Source organism: Coregonus clupeaformis, chromosome 18 (genome assembly GCF_020615455.1).
Source record: "Coregonus clupeaformis isolate EN_2021a chromosome 18, ASM2061545v1, whole genome shotgun sequence".
In the NCBI taxonomy this organism is placed as follows: domain Eukaryota; kingdom Metazoa; phylum Chordata; class Actinopteri; order Salmoniformes; family Salmonidae; genus Coregonus; species Coregonus clupeaformis.
The window spans coordinates 58292984-58309565 of NC_059209.1; the positions used below are offsets into that span (position 1 = coordinate 58292984).

A 16582-nucleotide genomic window follows, 5' to 3' on the forward strand; every position below is an offset into this window, starting at 1 on the left:
CACTGTCTCTAATACATAACTAGAACACACTGTCTCTAATACATAACTAGAACACACTGTCTCTAATACATAACTAGAACACACACTGTCTCTAATACATAACTAGACACACACTGTCTCTAATACATAACTAGAACACACTGTCTCTAATACATAACTAGAACACACTGTCTCTAATACATAACTAGAACACACTGTCTCTAATACATAACTAGAACACACTGTCTCTAATACATAACTAGAACACACACTGTCTCTCTCACAGATAGCAGTGTGTTTATGGGACTTGGTTGCTATCCTGATAGCCACTGGGCCTAGTAGTTGAAAACTTGACTATCCACTGGATAATTGTCTTGGGGAATGTAGTTTTTCAGCAGAATCATCAACAACACATATTTCCCAAAGTATAGGACACAATATGAACATCATAACATGAACCACATGAACCTCTAGCAGTATGTAGACTAGAACTCCCTCCTGGTCTCTTCCACCCCTCTCCTCCCCTCCACACCTCTCCTCCCCTCCTCCCCTCTCCTCCCCTCCACCCCTCCCCTCTCCTCTACTCTCCTCCTCTCCTCTCCTCCTCACCTCTCCTCCCCTCTCCTCCCCTCTCCTCTCCTTCCTCCTGTCCAAAGTATAGGACACAATATGAACATCATAACATGAACCACATGAACCTCTAGCAGTATGTAGACTAGAACTCCCTCCTGGTCTCTTCCACCCCTCTCCTCCCCTCCACACCTCTCCTCCCCTCCTCCCCTCTCCTCCCCTCCACCCCTCCCCTCTCCTCTACTCTCCTCCTCTCCTCTCCTCCTCACCTCTCCTCCCCTCTCCTCCCCTCTCCTCTCCTTCCTCCTGTCCAAAGTATAGGACACAATATGAACATCATAACATGAACCACATGAACCTCTAGCAGTATGTAGACTAGAACTCCTTCCTGGTCTCTTCCACCCCTCTACTCCTCTCCTCCCCTCCACACCTCTCCTCCCCTTCCTCCACCCCTCTACTCTCCTCCTCCCCTCTCCTCCCCTTCCTCCTCCCCTCTCCTCTCCTCCTCCCCTCTCCTCTCCTCCTCCCCTTCCTCCTCCCCTCTCCTCCCCCTTCCTCCTCCCCCTCTCCTCTCCTCCTCCTCCTCTCCTCCTCCCCTTCCTCCTCCCTCCTCCCCTCCACACCTCTCCTCCTTCCCTCTCCTCCCCTCCCCTCCTCTCCTCCTCCCTCTCCTCTCCTCCTCCCCTTCCTCCTCCCCTTCCTCCTCCCCTCTCCTCTCCTCCTCCCCTCTCCTCTCCTCCTCCCCTTCCTCCTCCCCCTTCCTCCTCCCCACCTCTCCTCCTTCCCTCTCCTCCTCCCCTCCTCTCCTCCTCCCTCTCTCTCCTCCTCCACACCTCCCTCTCCTCCCTTTACACCTCTCCTCTCCTCCTTCCTCCTCCCCTCCACACCTCTCCTCCTTCCCTCTCCTCCTCCCCCCTCCTCTCCTCCTCCCCTCTCCTCTCCTCCTCCCCTTCCTCCTCCCCTTCCTCCTCCCCTCTCCTCTCCTCCTCCCCTCTCCTCTCCTCCTCCCCTTCCTCCTCCCCTTCCTCCTCCCCTCCACACCTCTCCTCCTTCCCTCTCCTCCACTCCCCCTCCTCTCCTCCTCCACCACCATGTCCATGTCTACACCCCATTTAAAGATTATGTGTCAGTGTTTCATGTGTTGAAGCAGTGATTTGTGGGTAGCCTTGCTAATGCCAGCTGGTGGCCATCGTGGAATAAATAACCAATCGGCTGCTGAGCCCGTCAGACAGACGGAACGCTCAACGCTGTCCGGCCGCCTCGCACGGCGACCTTGTCGGTGATTCACTGTGGTATCTGTGTGTGTGTGTGTGTGTGTGTGTACAGTAACAGTCAAATGTTTGGACACACCTACTCATTCCAGGGTTTTTCTTTATTTGGACTATTTTCTACATTGTAGAATAATAGTGAAGACATCAGAACTATGAAATAACACACAAGGAATCATGTAGTAACCAAAAAAGTGTTAAGCAAATCAAAATATATTTTATATTTGAGATTCTTCAAAGTAGCCACCCTTTGCCTTGATGACAGCTTTGCACACTCTCTACCAGCTTCATGAGGAATGCTTTTCCAACAGTCTTGAAGGAGTTCCCACATATGCTGAGCACTTCTTGGCTGCTTTTCTTTCACTCTGTGGTCCGACTCATCCCAAACCATCTCAATTGGGTTGAGGTCGGGGTGATTGTGGAGGCCAGGTCATCTGATGCAGCACTCCATCACTCTCCTTCGTGGTAAAATAGCCCTTACACAGCCTGGAGGTGTGTTGGGTCATTGTCCTGTTGAAAAACAAATGATAGTCCCACCAAGTCCAAACCAGATGGGATGGCGTATCACTGCAGAATGCTGTGGTTGCCATGCTGGTTAAGTGTGCCTTGAATTCTAAATAAATCACAGACAGTATCACCAGCAAAGCACCCCAACGCCATCACACCTCCTTCTCCATGCTTCACAGTGGGAACCACACATGCGGAGATCATCCGTTCACCTACTCTGCGTCTCACAAAAACAGAGCGGTTGGAACCAACAATCTCAAATTTGGAATCATCAGACCAAAGGACAGATTTCCACCAGTCTAATGTCCATTGTCCATCTTCTTCTTATTGGTGTCCTTTAGTAGTGATTTCTATGCAGCAATTCGACCATGAAGGCCTGATTCACACAGTCTCCTCTGAACAGTTGATGTTGAGATGTGTCTGTTACTTTAACTCTGTGAAGCATTTATTTGGGCTGCAATCTGAGGTGCAGTTAACTCTAATGAACTTATCCTCTGCAGCAGAGGTAACTCTGGGTCTTCCTTTCCTGTGGCGGTCCTCATGAGAGCCAGTTTCATCATAGTGCTTGATGGTTTTTGCGACTGCACTTGAAGAAACGTTCAAAGTTCTTGAAATGTTCCAGATTGACTGATCTTCATGTCTTGAAGTAATGATGGACTGTCGTTTCTCTTTGCTTATTTGAGCTGTTCTTGCCATAATATGGACTTGGTCTTTTACCAAATAGGGCTATCTTCTGTATACCCCTACCTTGTCACAACACAACTGATTGGCTCAAACACATTAAGAAGGAAATAAATTCTACAAATTAACTTTTAAGAACGCACAGCTGTTAATTGAAATGCATTCCAGGTGACTACCTCATGAAGCTGGTTGAGAGAATGCCAAGAGTATGCAAAGCTGTCATCAAGGCAAAGGGTGGCTATTTGAATAATCTCAAATATAAAATATATTTTGATTTGTTTAACACTTCTTGGGTTACTACGTGATTACATATGTGTTATTTCATAGTTTTAATGTCTTCACTATTATTCTACAATGTAGAAAATAGTAAAAATAAAGAAAACTCCTGGAATGAGTAGGTGTTCTAAAACATTTGACAGGTAGTGTATATGTGTCTGTGTCTGTGTGTGTGTGTGTGTGTGTGTGTGTGTGTGTGTGTGTGTGTGTGTGTGTGTGTGTGTATAGATACCCACCACTACTCCAAACTGCTCCGGCTCAGATAGACTGTTGTAGTCATTCTGATACTTCATTAACGCATTCAGCTGCTCCTGCTCAGGAAGGTGTTTTACCAAATTCTGGAGAGAGAGAGAGAGAGAGAGAGAGAGAGGGGTGGTGGAGAGATAGAGGGACGGAGGGGATGGAGAGAGAGAGAGAGAGAGGGAGAGAGAGAGAGAGAGAGAGAGAGAGAGAGAGAGAGAGAGAGAGAGAGAGATGAGGTGGAGAGAGAGAGGTGAGGGGGTGGACAGAGAAATAGAGAGCGAGAGAGACGGAGAGAGAGAGAGAGAGAGAGAGAGAGAGAGAGAGAGAGAGAGAGAGAGAGAGAGAGAGAGAGGAGAGAGAGAGAGAGAGAGAGAGAGAGGAGAGAGAGAGAGAGAGAGAGAGAGAGAGAGAGAGAGAGAGAGAGCGAGAGAGAGAGAGAGAGAGAGAGAGAGAGGGGAGAGAGAGAGAGAGAGAGAGAGAGAAGAGGTATAGAAGAAATAAATAAATGTTAAGTTTCAAATTCATTGGAGTTTTAAACTGAGGCATTATAAAAGGAACATAATGTTCAGGACTTTTTCAAGAGCAATTATAACAGTGTCACCTTTAAATTAGGCCAGGTCCTTCTTTATTTCATTTGTAAAACTTTAACACAGATTTAGAAAAGATGTTAATAACCTCAATCAAGATAATCGAGGACAAATCAGCAAACTGTTCTATTAGGTTAAATATATTTTAAGAACTTTTTTAGAAGCTTTCATTTCCCAATGCATCTCTGTGTATTTCATTGTGTGTGTGTGTGTGTGTGTGTGTGTGTGTGTGTGTGTTAGTGTTTGTGTTAGTGTATGTCTGTACCACTCTGTATAGGCAAGTTAGTAGTTAAGGAACCTGGAGCATTGCTATTCCACATAGCAGGACTTGTATGAATGAGGGCCGTGGAGACAGACAAAGCTGGACAACACAACAGACCAGACGACAGACCTGGGAGAGAGGCCCTACAGGATGTTACCATCTAGTCACACACACCACCTGCCATGTTGCTCTGATGAGGCACGACACACAGACAGGAAGGGCTGAGGGCAGCGCAGGCAGCACGGTGTGCGTCTGTGTCACCAGGAGAGATGGTGAAATGGTAAAGACAAGAGGAGGAATGACAACCTTTTATCCTCTCCTCTCCTCTCCTCTCCTCTCCTCTCCTCTCTCCCCTCCCCTCCCTCCCCTCCCCTCCCCTCCTCTCCTCTCCTCTCCTCTCCTCTCCTCTCCTCTCCTCTCCTCTCCTCTCTCTCCCTCCTCTCCTCTCTCTCCTCTCTCTCCTCTCCTCTCCTTCTCCTCCTCTCCTCTCCTCTCCTCTCCCTCTCCTCTCCTCTCCCTCTCCTCTCCTCTCCTCTCCTCTCCTCCTCTCCCCCCTCTCCTCTCTCTCTCTCCTCCCTCCCCCCCCTCCCCTCCTCTCCTCTCCTCTCCTCTCCTCTCCTCTCCTCTCCTCTCAAGCAGCTTTTCTCTGAACAGCTAGTGGTCTGTTCATTACATGGCAGAGAAATACCAAGACTGGTCTGTCTGTCTGTCTGTCTGTCTGTCTGTCTCACAGTGGCTGCTGACTTTGTTTGGCCTGTTATTATGAAACTGTGTCTGTCTCTCTCATCGTTATGTATCCCTGAACCACAGAGTTATGATAGTAGAGGTCAGAGGTCATGGTTACATGGACCAAAGCGTTATGATAGTAGAGGTCAGAGGTCATGGTTACCTGGATCATGGGTTCGGTGAGCTGTTCCTCGTCGACCTCGAGGACGGCCCTTCTGATCTCCTGGTAAGGTATCCTGAAGGACCCCAGGAAGATAGCTGAGGAGAGAAGGGAGGGAGAGAGAGAGATACCTATTTAGAGAGAGATCATGGTTCCACATGTGACAGGAGGTATGATGACGGGAGGACAGCTGAGCGAGGAGAGAGTTATTTAGAGAGAGATCACAACAGTAGATGTAGGTCTGTTTGTACGGTTGTTCTAGATAACTAAACCAGAAGAACAAGACATGCTGTGGGGCTGTGCGGTGCTGGATCAGTGCAGCTCTGTAGTACCTATGTACTAGAGCAGACATCTGTGTAGGACATGGACATGCTAACAGACATGCTAACAGAGCTAACCAACACACACACAGAGAGACACATAGACACACACGCTCTCACTCTCTGCCTCCGTCTCTCATTCAGTCACTCTCTCTGCCTCCGTCTCTCATTCAGTCACTCTCTCTGCCTCCGTCTCTGATTCAGTCACTCTCTCTGCCTCCGTCTCTCATTCAGTCACTCTCTCTGCCTCCGTCTCTGATTCAGTCAATCTCTCTGCCTCCGTCTCTCATTCAGTCACTCTCTCTGCCTCCGTCTCTCATTCAGTCACTCTCTCTGCCTCCGTCTCTGATTCAGTCACTCTCTCTGCCTCAGTCTCTCATTCAGTCACTCTCTCTGCCTCCGTCTCTCATTCAGTCACTCTCTCTGCCTCCGTCTCTCATTCAGTCACTCTCTCTGCCTCCGTCTCTCATTCAGTCACTCTCTCTGCCTCCGTCTCTCATTCAGTCACTCTCTCTGCCTCCGTCTCTCATTCAGTCACTCTCTCTGCCTCCGTCTCTCATTCAGTCACACTCTCTGCCTCCGTCTCTGATTCAGTCACTCTCTCTGCCTCCGTCTCTCATTCAGTCTCTCTCTCTCTCACACCCTCCACCTACCCACCCTCCAGCCCCTCCCTCCGTTCCATTATTTCTACTGTGCATAAGTTATCACTTTGACTTGGCTGATTAGACTCATTCTCCTTTAATACATGAAACAAAGGTCACAGGCCTTCTTGATTTAAACCAATGAGGTGCAGAGAGCTGAGAAAGAGAGAGAGAGAGAGAGAGAGAGAGAGAGAGAGGCAGAGAGAGAGCGAGAGAGAGCGAAAGAGAGGCAGAGAGAGAGAGAGAGAGAGGCAGAGAGAGAGAGACAGAGAGAGGCAGAGAGAGAGAGAGAGAGAGGCAGAGAGAGAGAGAGAGAGAGAGAGAGGCAGAGAGAGGCAGAGAGAGAGAGAGAGAGAGAGAGAGAGAGAGAGAGAGAGAGAGAGAGGCAGAGAGAGAGAGAGAGAGGGAGAGCGAGAGAGAGAGCGAGAGAGAGGCAGAGAGAGAGAGAGAGAGGCAGAAAGAGGGAGAGCGAGAGGCAGAGAGAGGGAGAGCGAGAGGCAGAGAGAGGGAGAGCGAGAGAGAGGCAGAGAGAGAGAGAGAGAGAGAGAGAGAGAGAGAGAGAGAGAGAGAGAGAGAGAGAGAGAGAGAGAGGCAGAGAGAGAGAGAGAGAGAGAGAGAGAGAGAGGCAGAGAGAGAGAGAGAGAGGCAGAGAGAGAGAGAGAGCGAGAGAGAGGCAGAGAGAGAGAGAGAGAGAGAGAGAGAAAGAGAGAGAGGCAGAGAGAGAGAGGCAGAGAGAGAGAGGCAGAGAGAGAGAGAGAGAGAGAGGCAGAGAGAGAGAGAGAGAGAGAGAGAGAGAGAGGCAGAGAGAGAGAGAGAGAGAGAGAGAGAGAGAGAGAGAGAGAGAGAGAGAGAGAGAGAGAGAGAGAGAGAGAGCGAGAGAGGCGAGAGAGAGGCAGAGAGAGAGAGAGACAGAGAGAGGCAGAGAGAGAGAGAGAGAGAGAGAGAGAGAGAGAGAGAGAGAGAGAGGCAGAGAGAGAGAGGCAGAGAGAGAGAGAGAGAGAGAGAGAGAGGCAGAGAGAGAGAGAGAGAGAGAGAGAGAGAGAGAGAGAGAGAGAGAGAGAGAGAGAGAGAGAGAGAGAGAGAGAGAGAGAGAGAGAGACAGAGACAGAGAGAAGAGCTTCAGCCCAGCACCCACTGCCATTAATCCAACACGCTAAACGCTCATTTAGAGACTGGTGATGATAATGTGTTCCCTCCTGCTCCATGCTAGATACTGATAAACCCTCCCAGTCATACTGCCAAAGCTCTCCATTACAGGGATTGTTCTGACATCATTGTATTTTTATGTTTTTGTATACATTTTGGGGATGGTAAAATGCTTTCAGTGTCACCTTAAACAACAGATATAAAGTATGTAGAAAAGATCATGGATATATACAGTGGGGGGAAAAACGTATTTAGTCAGCCACCAATTGTGCATGTTCTCCCACTTAAAAAGATGAGAGAGGCCTGTAATTTTCATCATAGGTACACGTCAACTATGACAGACAAATTGAGGAAAAAAAATCCAGAAAATCACATTGTAGGATTTTTTATGAATTTATATGCAAATTATGGTGGAAAATAAGTATTTGGTCACCTACAAACAAGCAAGATTTATGGCTCTCACAGACCTGTAACTTCTTCTTTAAGAGGCTCCTCTGTCCTCCACTCGTTACCTGTATTAATGGCACCTGTTTGAACTTGTTATCAGTATAAAAGACACCTGTCCACAACCTCAAACAGTCACACTCCAAACTCCACTATGGCCAAGACCAAAGAGCTGTCAAAGGACACCAGAAACAAAATTGTAGACCTGCACCAGGCTGGGAAGACTGAATCTGCAATAGGTAAGCAACTTGGTTTGAAGAAATCAACTGTGGGAGCAATTAATAGGAAATGGAAGACATACAAGACCACTGATAATCTCCCTCGATCTGGGGCTCCACGCAAGATCTCACCCCGTGGGGTCAAAATGATCACAAGAACGGTGAGCACAAATCCCAGAACCACATGGGGGGACCTAGTGAATGACCTGCAGAGAGCTGGGACCAAAGTAACAAAGCCTACCATGAGTAACACACTACGCCGCCAGGGACTCAAATCCAGCAGTGCCAGACATGTCCCCCTGCTTAAGCCAGTACATGTCCAGGCCCGTCTGAAGTTTGCTAGAGTGCATTTGGATGATCCAGAAGAGGATTGGGAGAATGTCATATGGTCAGATGAAACCAAAATAGAACTTTTTGGTAAAAACTCAACTCGCCGTGTTTGGAGGACAAAGAATGCTGAGTTGCATCCAAAGAACACCATACCTACTGTGAAGCATGGGGGTGGAAACATCATGCTTTGGGGCTGTTTTTCTGCAAAGGGACCAGGACGACTGATCCGTGTAAAGGAAAGAATGAATGGGGCCATGTATCGTGAGATTTTGAGTGAAAACCTCCTTCCATCAGCAAGGGCATTGAAGATGAAACGTGGCTGGGTCTTTCAGCATGACAATGATCCCAAACACACCGCCCGGGCAACGAAGGAGTGGCTTCGTAAGAAGCATTTCAAGGTCCTGGAGTGGCCTAGCCAGTCTCCAGATCTCAACCCCATAGAAAATCTTTGGAGGGAGTTGAAAGTCCGTGTTGCCCAGCGACAGCCCCAAAACAACACTGCTCTAGAGGAGATCTGCATGGAGGAATGGGCTAAAATACCAGCAACAGTGTGTGAAAACCTTTGACCTGTGTCATTGCCAACAAAAGGTATATAACAAAGTATTGAGAAAGTTTTTTTATTGACCAAATACTTATTTTCCACCATAATTTGCAAATAAATTCATAAAAAATCCTACAATGTGATTTTCTGGATATTTCTTTCTCATTTTGTCTGTCATAGTTGACGTGTACCTATGATGAAAATTACAGGCCTCTCTCATCTTTTTAAGTGGGAGAACTTGCACAATTGGTGGCTGACTAAATACTTTTTTCCCCCACTGTATATATTTTTCAATATCAATCTTTTAGAATTAACAACCACCTAAATATAAGCTAGACAGTCAGGGAGAACTGAACATTCCCAAAACAATGAATTTAGCAGTATAGATTTACTTATTATGTTTGAGCAAAAGGACACAGCATTAGTCATGGCAAAAATTTGTAGAATGGCAGGAAATTAGCTTTAAAGTGGAAAAAAAAAAACATAACCCCTAAACTTAAAATAGCCTATGTAATCGTGGGGATGTGGGAAATATCCCCCCCAGGGAGAATCTTCGAAGAATCAACACACACACCTCTCTCTCTCTCTCTCTCTCTCTCTCTCTCTCTCTCTCTCTCTCTCTCTCTCTCTCTCTCTCTCTCTCTCTCTCTCTCTCTCTCTCTCTCTCTCTCTCTCTCTCTCTCTCTCTCTCTCTCTCTCTCTCTCTCTCTCTCTCTCTCTCTCTCTCTCTCTCTCTCTCTCTCTCTCTCTCTCTCTCTCACATCCCTCTCTCGCCCTCTCTCTCTCTCTCTCTCTCTCTCTCTCTCTCTCTCTCTCTCTCTCTCTCTCTCTCTCTCTCTCTCTCTCTCTCTCTCTCTCTCTCTCTCTCTCTCTCTCTCTCTCTCTCTCTCTCTCTCTCTCTCTACCTTGTTTTCTTGATCAGAACACAATAGGATTCAAGTTCATCATTTCATCATCTCCTCATAACAAACCAGAGGGTGTGTAATTTGGACTGTACTATGTATTAGAACTAGATATTGTGGGTGTGTAATTTGGACTGTACTATGTATTAGAACTAGATATTGTGGGTGTGTAATTTGGACTGTACTATGTATTAGAACTATATATTGTGGGTGTGTAATTTGGACTGTACTATGTATTAGAACTATATATTGTGGGTGTGTAATTTGGACTGTACTATGTATTAGAACTATATATTGTGGGTGTGTAATTTGGACTGTACTATGTATTAGAGCTAGATATTGTGGGTGTGTAATTTGGACTGTACTATGTATTAGAACTAGATATTGTGGGTGTGTAATTTGGACTGTACTATGTATTAGAACTAGATATTGTGGGTGTGTAATTTGGACTGTACTATGTATTAGAACTAGATATTGTGGGTGTGTAATTTGGACTGTACTATGTATTAGAACTATATATTGTGGGTGTGTAATTTGGACTGTACTATGTATTAGAACTAGATATTGTGGGTGTGTAATTTGGACTGTACTATGTATTAGAACTATATATTGTGGGTGTGTAATTTGGACTGTACTATGTATTAGAACTAGATATTGTGGGTGTGTAATTTGGACTGTACTATGTATTAGAACTAGATATTGTGGGTGTGTAATTTGGACTGTACTATGTATTAGAACTAGATATTGTGGGTGTGTAATTTGGACTGTACTATGTATTAGAACTAGATATTGTGGGTGTGTAATTTGGACTGTACTATGTATTAGAACTAGATATTGTGGGTGTGTAATTTGGACTGTACTATGTATTAGAACTATATATTGTGGGTGTGTAATTTGGACTGTACTATGTATTAGAACTATATATTGTGGGTGTGTAATTTGGACTGTACTATGTATTAGAACTATATATTGTGGGTGTGTAATTTGGACTGTACTATGTATTAGAACTAGATATTGTGGGTGTGTAATTTGGACTGTACTATGTATTAGAACTAGATATTGTGGGTGTGTAATTTGGACTGTACTATGTATTAGAACTAGATATTGTGGGTGTGTAATTTGGACTGTACTATGTATTAGAACTAGATATTGTGGGTGTGTAATTTGGACTGTCATGTTTCATGTGGACCCCAGGAAGAGTAGCTGATGCTTTTACAGAGGCTAATGGGGATACTAATAAATACCAAATACCAAATGTGTGTGTGTGTGTGTGTGTGTGTGTGTAGAGTGCGTACATGTGTGTGTTAGAGAGAGAGGTAAGGGTTTAGATAGGAGAGAGCCCAGGTGTTGCAGTACCTAGCTTCATTAAACCCTCCTCCTCTCCTCCTTCCTCCTCTCTGTAGTCTATTCAATCTCCTCCTCTCCTCCTTCCTCCTCTCTGTAGTCTATTCAATCTCCTCCTCTTCTCCTTCCTCCACTCTGTAGTCTATTCAATCTCCTCCTCTCCTCCTTCCTCCTCCCTGTAGTCTATTCAATCTCCTCCTCTCCTCCTTCCTCCTCTCTGTAGTCTATTCAATCTCCTCCTCTCCTCCTTCCTCCTCTCTGTAGTCTATTCAATCTCCTCCTCTCCTCCTTCCTCCTCTCTGTAGTCTATTCAATCTCCTCCTCTCCTCCTTCCTCCTCTCTGTAGTCTATTCAATCTCCTCCTCTCCTCCTTCCTCCTCCCTGTAGTCTATTCAATCTCCTCCTCTCCTCCTTCCTCCTCTCTGTAGTCTATTCAATCTCCTCCTCTCCTCCTTCCTCCTCTCTGTAGTCTATTCAATCTCCTCCTCTCCTCCTTCCTCCTCTCTGTAGTCTATTCAATCTCCTCCTTCCTCCTCTCTGTAGTCTATTCAATCTCCTCCTCTCCTCCTTCCTCCTCTCTGTATATTCAATCTCCTCCTCTCCTCCTTCCTCCTCTCTGTAGTCTATTCAATCTCCTCCTCTCCTCCTTCCTCCTCTCTGTAGTCTATTCAAACTCCTCCTCTCCTCCTTCCTCCTCTCTGTAGTCTATTCAATCTCCTCCTCTCCTCCTTCCTCCTCTCTGTAGTCTATTCAATCTCCTCCTCTCCTCCTTCCTCCTCTCTGTAGTCTATTCAATCTCCTCCTCTCCTCCTTCCTCCTCTCTGTAGTCTATTCAATCTCCTCCTTCCTCCTCTCTGTAGTCTATTCAATCTCCTCCTTCCTCCTCTCTGTAGTCTATTCAATCTCCTCCTCTCCTCCTTCCTCCTCTCTGTAGTCTATTCAATCTCCTCCTCTCCTCCTTCCTCCTCTCTGTAGTCTTCCCCTCCCTTCTCCTGTCCACTATTACATGATGATTGTAATGGCCCAATGACATCACTGGAATTACTGACACCCCTATCACTGTATTTGACCAGCGCACCGGAGAGGACCTATTGAGATGTAGAGAGGAGAAGGAGAGAGGAGGTGAAGGAGAGAGGTGGTGCAGGAGAGAGGAGGTGAAAGAGAGAGGAGGTGAAAGAGAGAGGAGGTGCAGGAGAGAGGAGGTGAAAGAGAGGAGGTGCAGGAGAGAGGAGGGCAGGAGAGAGGAGGTGCAGGAGAGAGGAGGTGCAGGAGAGAGGAGGTGCAGGAGAGAGGGGGTGCAGGAGAGAGGAGGTGCAGGAGAGAGGGGGTGAAGGAGAGAGGAGGTGAAGGAGAGAGGAGGTGGAGGAGAGAGGGGAGAGTAAAAGAGAGTGAGAAAAAGAGAGAAAGAAAGAGAGAGAGAGGAACAGTGATGTTCACGATAAACAAGTGCAATCTGAGACGTCTGTCTGTCTGTGAGGAGCTGGCATGACCTTTCACCTGTAGGCTTGAACGGAGTGAGGGATGGAGTAAAGGAGAGTGAAAGGAAGGAAAGAGAGAGAGAGAGAGAGAGATCATGCTAACTTCCCCTTCTCTTTGTGCAGATCCGAAGAGTATTTTAAAATAATAAAGAGAAAGAAATAAACCAAAAGAAAGTTAGATGGAAGTCAAAAGCGAGATGAAAAGAAAGCAAGAGCGAGTGAGCGAACCAAAGGAAAGAAAGCCTGGAGAAGTGTGTTTCCACGCTGACCTCTGCCCTCTGCCCTCTATGTTTGAGTCACCTGATGAGGGATGAGTGAGTGCTCTCCATCTCTGCAGCTCTCCCTCCTACGCCTCTCAATACTACGCAGAATAATGATCAACATGAACACTGGCTGCATCCCAAACGACACCCTATTCCCTACATAGTGTACTACGTTTGATCAGGGCCTGCATAAGGAGTGCACTATATAGGGAGCTATTTGGGACCTCGTCCTGTAACGAGCTCCTGCAGTTCCTACATCCTGAGCCGGAGCAGGATGTGGTGAGAAATACAGGAAGAGGCAAGGATTAAAAGAAGAGCTGGAGAACACACATAGATCTAGTATGGATGTTTCACCAACTAATACACTGTTTGTGTTGTGTCTACGGGGTAACTGGAGAACAGACATAGATCTAGTATGGATGTTTCACCAACTAATACACTGTTTGTGTTGTGTCTACGGGGTAACTGGAGAACAGACATAGATCTAGTATGGATGTTTCACCAACTAATACACTGTGTGTTGTGTCTACGGGGTAACTGGAGAACAGACATAGATCTAGTATGGATGTTTCACCAACTAATACACTGTTTGTGTTGTGTCTACGGGGTAACTGGTGAACAGACATAGATCTAGTATGGATGTTTCACCAACTAATACACTGTGTGTTGTGTCTACGGGGTAACTGGAGACAGACATAGATCTAGTATGGATGTTTCACCAACTAATACACTGTTTGTGTTGTGTCTACGGGGTAACTGGAGAACAGACATAGATCTAGTATGGATGTTTCACCAACTAATACACTGTTTGTGTTGTGTCTACGGGGTAACTGGAGAACAGACATAGATCTAGTATGGATGTTTCACCAACTAATACACTGTGTGTTGTGTCTACGGGGTAACTGGAGAACAGACATAGATCTAGTATGGATGTTTCACCAACTAATACACTGTTTGTGTTGTGTCTACGGGGTAACTGGAGAACAGACATAGATCTAGTATGGATGTTTCACCAACTAATACACTGTGTGTTGTGTCTACGGGGTAACTGGAGAACAGACATAGATCTAGTATGGATGTTTCACCAACTAATACACTGTGTGTTGTGTCTACGGGGTAACTGGAGAACACACATAGATCTAGTATGGATGTTTCACCAACTAATACACTGTGTGTTGTGTCTACGGGGTAACTGGAGAACAGACATAGATCTAGTATGGATGTTTCACCAACTAATACACTGTGTGTTGTGTCTACGGGGTAACTGGAGAACAGACATAGATCTAGTATGGATGTTTCACCAACTAATACACTGTGTGTTGTGTCTACGGGGTAACTGGAGAACAGACATAGATCTAGTATGGATGTTTCACCAACTAATACACTGTGTGTGTTGTGTCTACGGGGTAACTGGAGAACAGACATAGATCTAGTATGGATGTTTCACCAACTAATACACTGTGTGTTGTGTCTACGGGGTAACTGGAGAACAGACATAGATCTAGTATGGATGTTTCACCAACTAATACACTGTTTGTTGTGTCTACGGGGTAACTGGAGAACAGACATAGATCTAGTATGGATGTTTCACCAACTAATACACTGTGTGTTGTGTCTACGGGGTAACTGGAGAACAGACATAGATCTAGTATGGATGTTTCACCAACTAATACACTGTGTGTTGTGTCTACGGGGTAACTGGAGAACACACCGACACAGATGTTCACTCACACAGATAAAACCCACAAACAATTAGTAATTTGCTGCTTCGGAAGACAAAGTTGTTTTGCCTTGATTAACTTTTTTCCGACTTCCTTCATTGTGCATCAACACATAGCAAAAGAAAACAATTCCACTAATTGCTTACTGCAAATGTTTTATACAAGTCTGGGTATTGAAAGGCAATATTCACACAGGTTCTGAGGTGTGTGTGTGTGTGTGTGTGTGTGTGTGTGTGTGTGTGTGCGCGCACGTGGGACTGTTCATCTATCCTTGTGGGGACGTACAATCTCCAAAAGTCCCCACAAGGACACTAAAACAAGGAAACTACTCCCTCGTAGGGAAATTTCCAACATCCCCATGAGGACAAAGGGTATTTTTACTAAGCTTAGGGGTTAGGTTTAGCGTTACCATTACGGTTAGAATTAGTGTTAGTGGTTAGGTTTAGGAGTTAGGGAAAATAGTATTTTGAATGGAAATCAATTTTCGGTCCCAATTAAGGATAAAATGTGTGTCAGTACTCACAGAGGTTCTGAGCGATCTTTGGGTCCAGCACCTTGAGCTGTTTGATTCTCTTCTTGATGGATCTCTTTGCTTCCAGACCCTGTTCATCCTGGACAGCTGGAAGAAACACACATCACACACGCTATTAACATCTAAGTTACACACACACACACACACGCTATTAACATCTAAGTTACACACACACACACACACACACACACACTATTAACATCTAAGTTACACACACACACACACTATTAACATCTAAGTTACACACACACACACACACTATTAACATCTAAGTTACACACACACACACACACACACTATTAACATCTAAGTTAAACACACACACACACACACACACACACACACACACACACACTATTAACATCTAAGTTACACACACACACACACACACACACACTATTAACATCTAAGTTACACACACACACACACTCACACAAAGAAAAACACCTGGGGGAAAACACATCAACACTAGGAATGGAGTCAGACAGATGGATGTAAACCTGTGTGTGTGTGTGTGTGTGTGTGTGTGTGTGTGTGTGTGTGTGTGTGTGTGTGTGTGTGACAGTTTCTGTCAGATTGTGATGACAGACATGCCGAAACACAACGAACACATTAATGTCATTGAAGACGGCAGAACTAGCAGATTCTACTGTGTATCGTGTTTGCGGCAGCATCCCACCCAGCTCTGCAGTGTGTGTGTGTGTGTGTGTGTGTGTGTGTGTCTAAGCTGGGTGAAGGGCTAGGTTACAGGCTGGTGTGCGTGTGTGTACGGGCGGTGGTCACGCTCGGCCCTAACAGGATCTCACGCCAGCGGAGGGCCGTGGAGGGGAGGGTTATGGGAAAGCTGTGTGATGAGTGGGCTGACTGAAGGAGAGGGGTCAGAGTTGGCCCAGTCACACACACAGGGGTGGGTTCATATAGCGGAGAACATTCTGTGTAACCTCCCTGCTGGCATAACGGGCCAATATTAATATGATGATAGCTGCTGTTAGACATACAAACCCCATACACAGAGGACAGGAGAGTAGAGTAGAGTAGAGTAGAGTAGAGAGAGAGAGAGAGAGAGGAGAGATGGGGGGAGAGAGAAAGAGTGGGAGAGAGAGAAGAGAGAGAGAGAGAGAGAGAGAGAGAGAGAGAGAGAGAGAGAGAGAGAGAGAGAGAGAGAGAGAGAGAGAGAGTGGAGATAGAGAGAGAGAGAGAGAGAGAGAGAGAGAGAGAGAGAGAGAAAGAGTGGAGATAGAGAGAGAGAGAGAGTGGAGATAGAGAGAGAGAGAGAGAGGAGAAACAGCAGAAACTGAAGAGATAGATGGGAAGGATGCAGAGAGCAGAGCAGAGAGAGAACAGTGGGTTTGATGGAGGAAGGAGAGACCAGAGAAGATGCAGAGACCAGAGGAAACAGCAGAGCAACTCCTAAACCTCACTACAGTAACAGAGGGTTAGACC

At 46.0% G+C, this 16582-nt stretch overlaps 1 pseudogene; it reads right to left on the reverse strand.

The window, feature by feature from the left end:
* The window catches only part of LOC121562559, a 246114-nt pseudogene extending 230888 nt beyond the window's left edge, over window positions 1-15226 (reverse strand).
* Between the last annotated feature and the right edge of the window lie 1356 nt (window positions 15227-16582).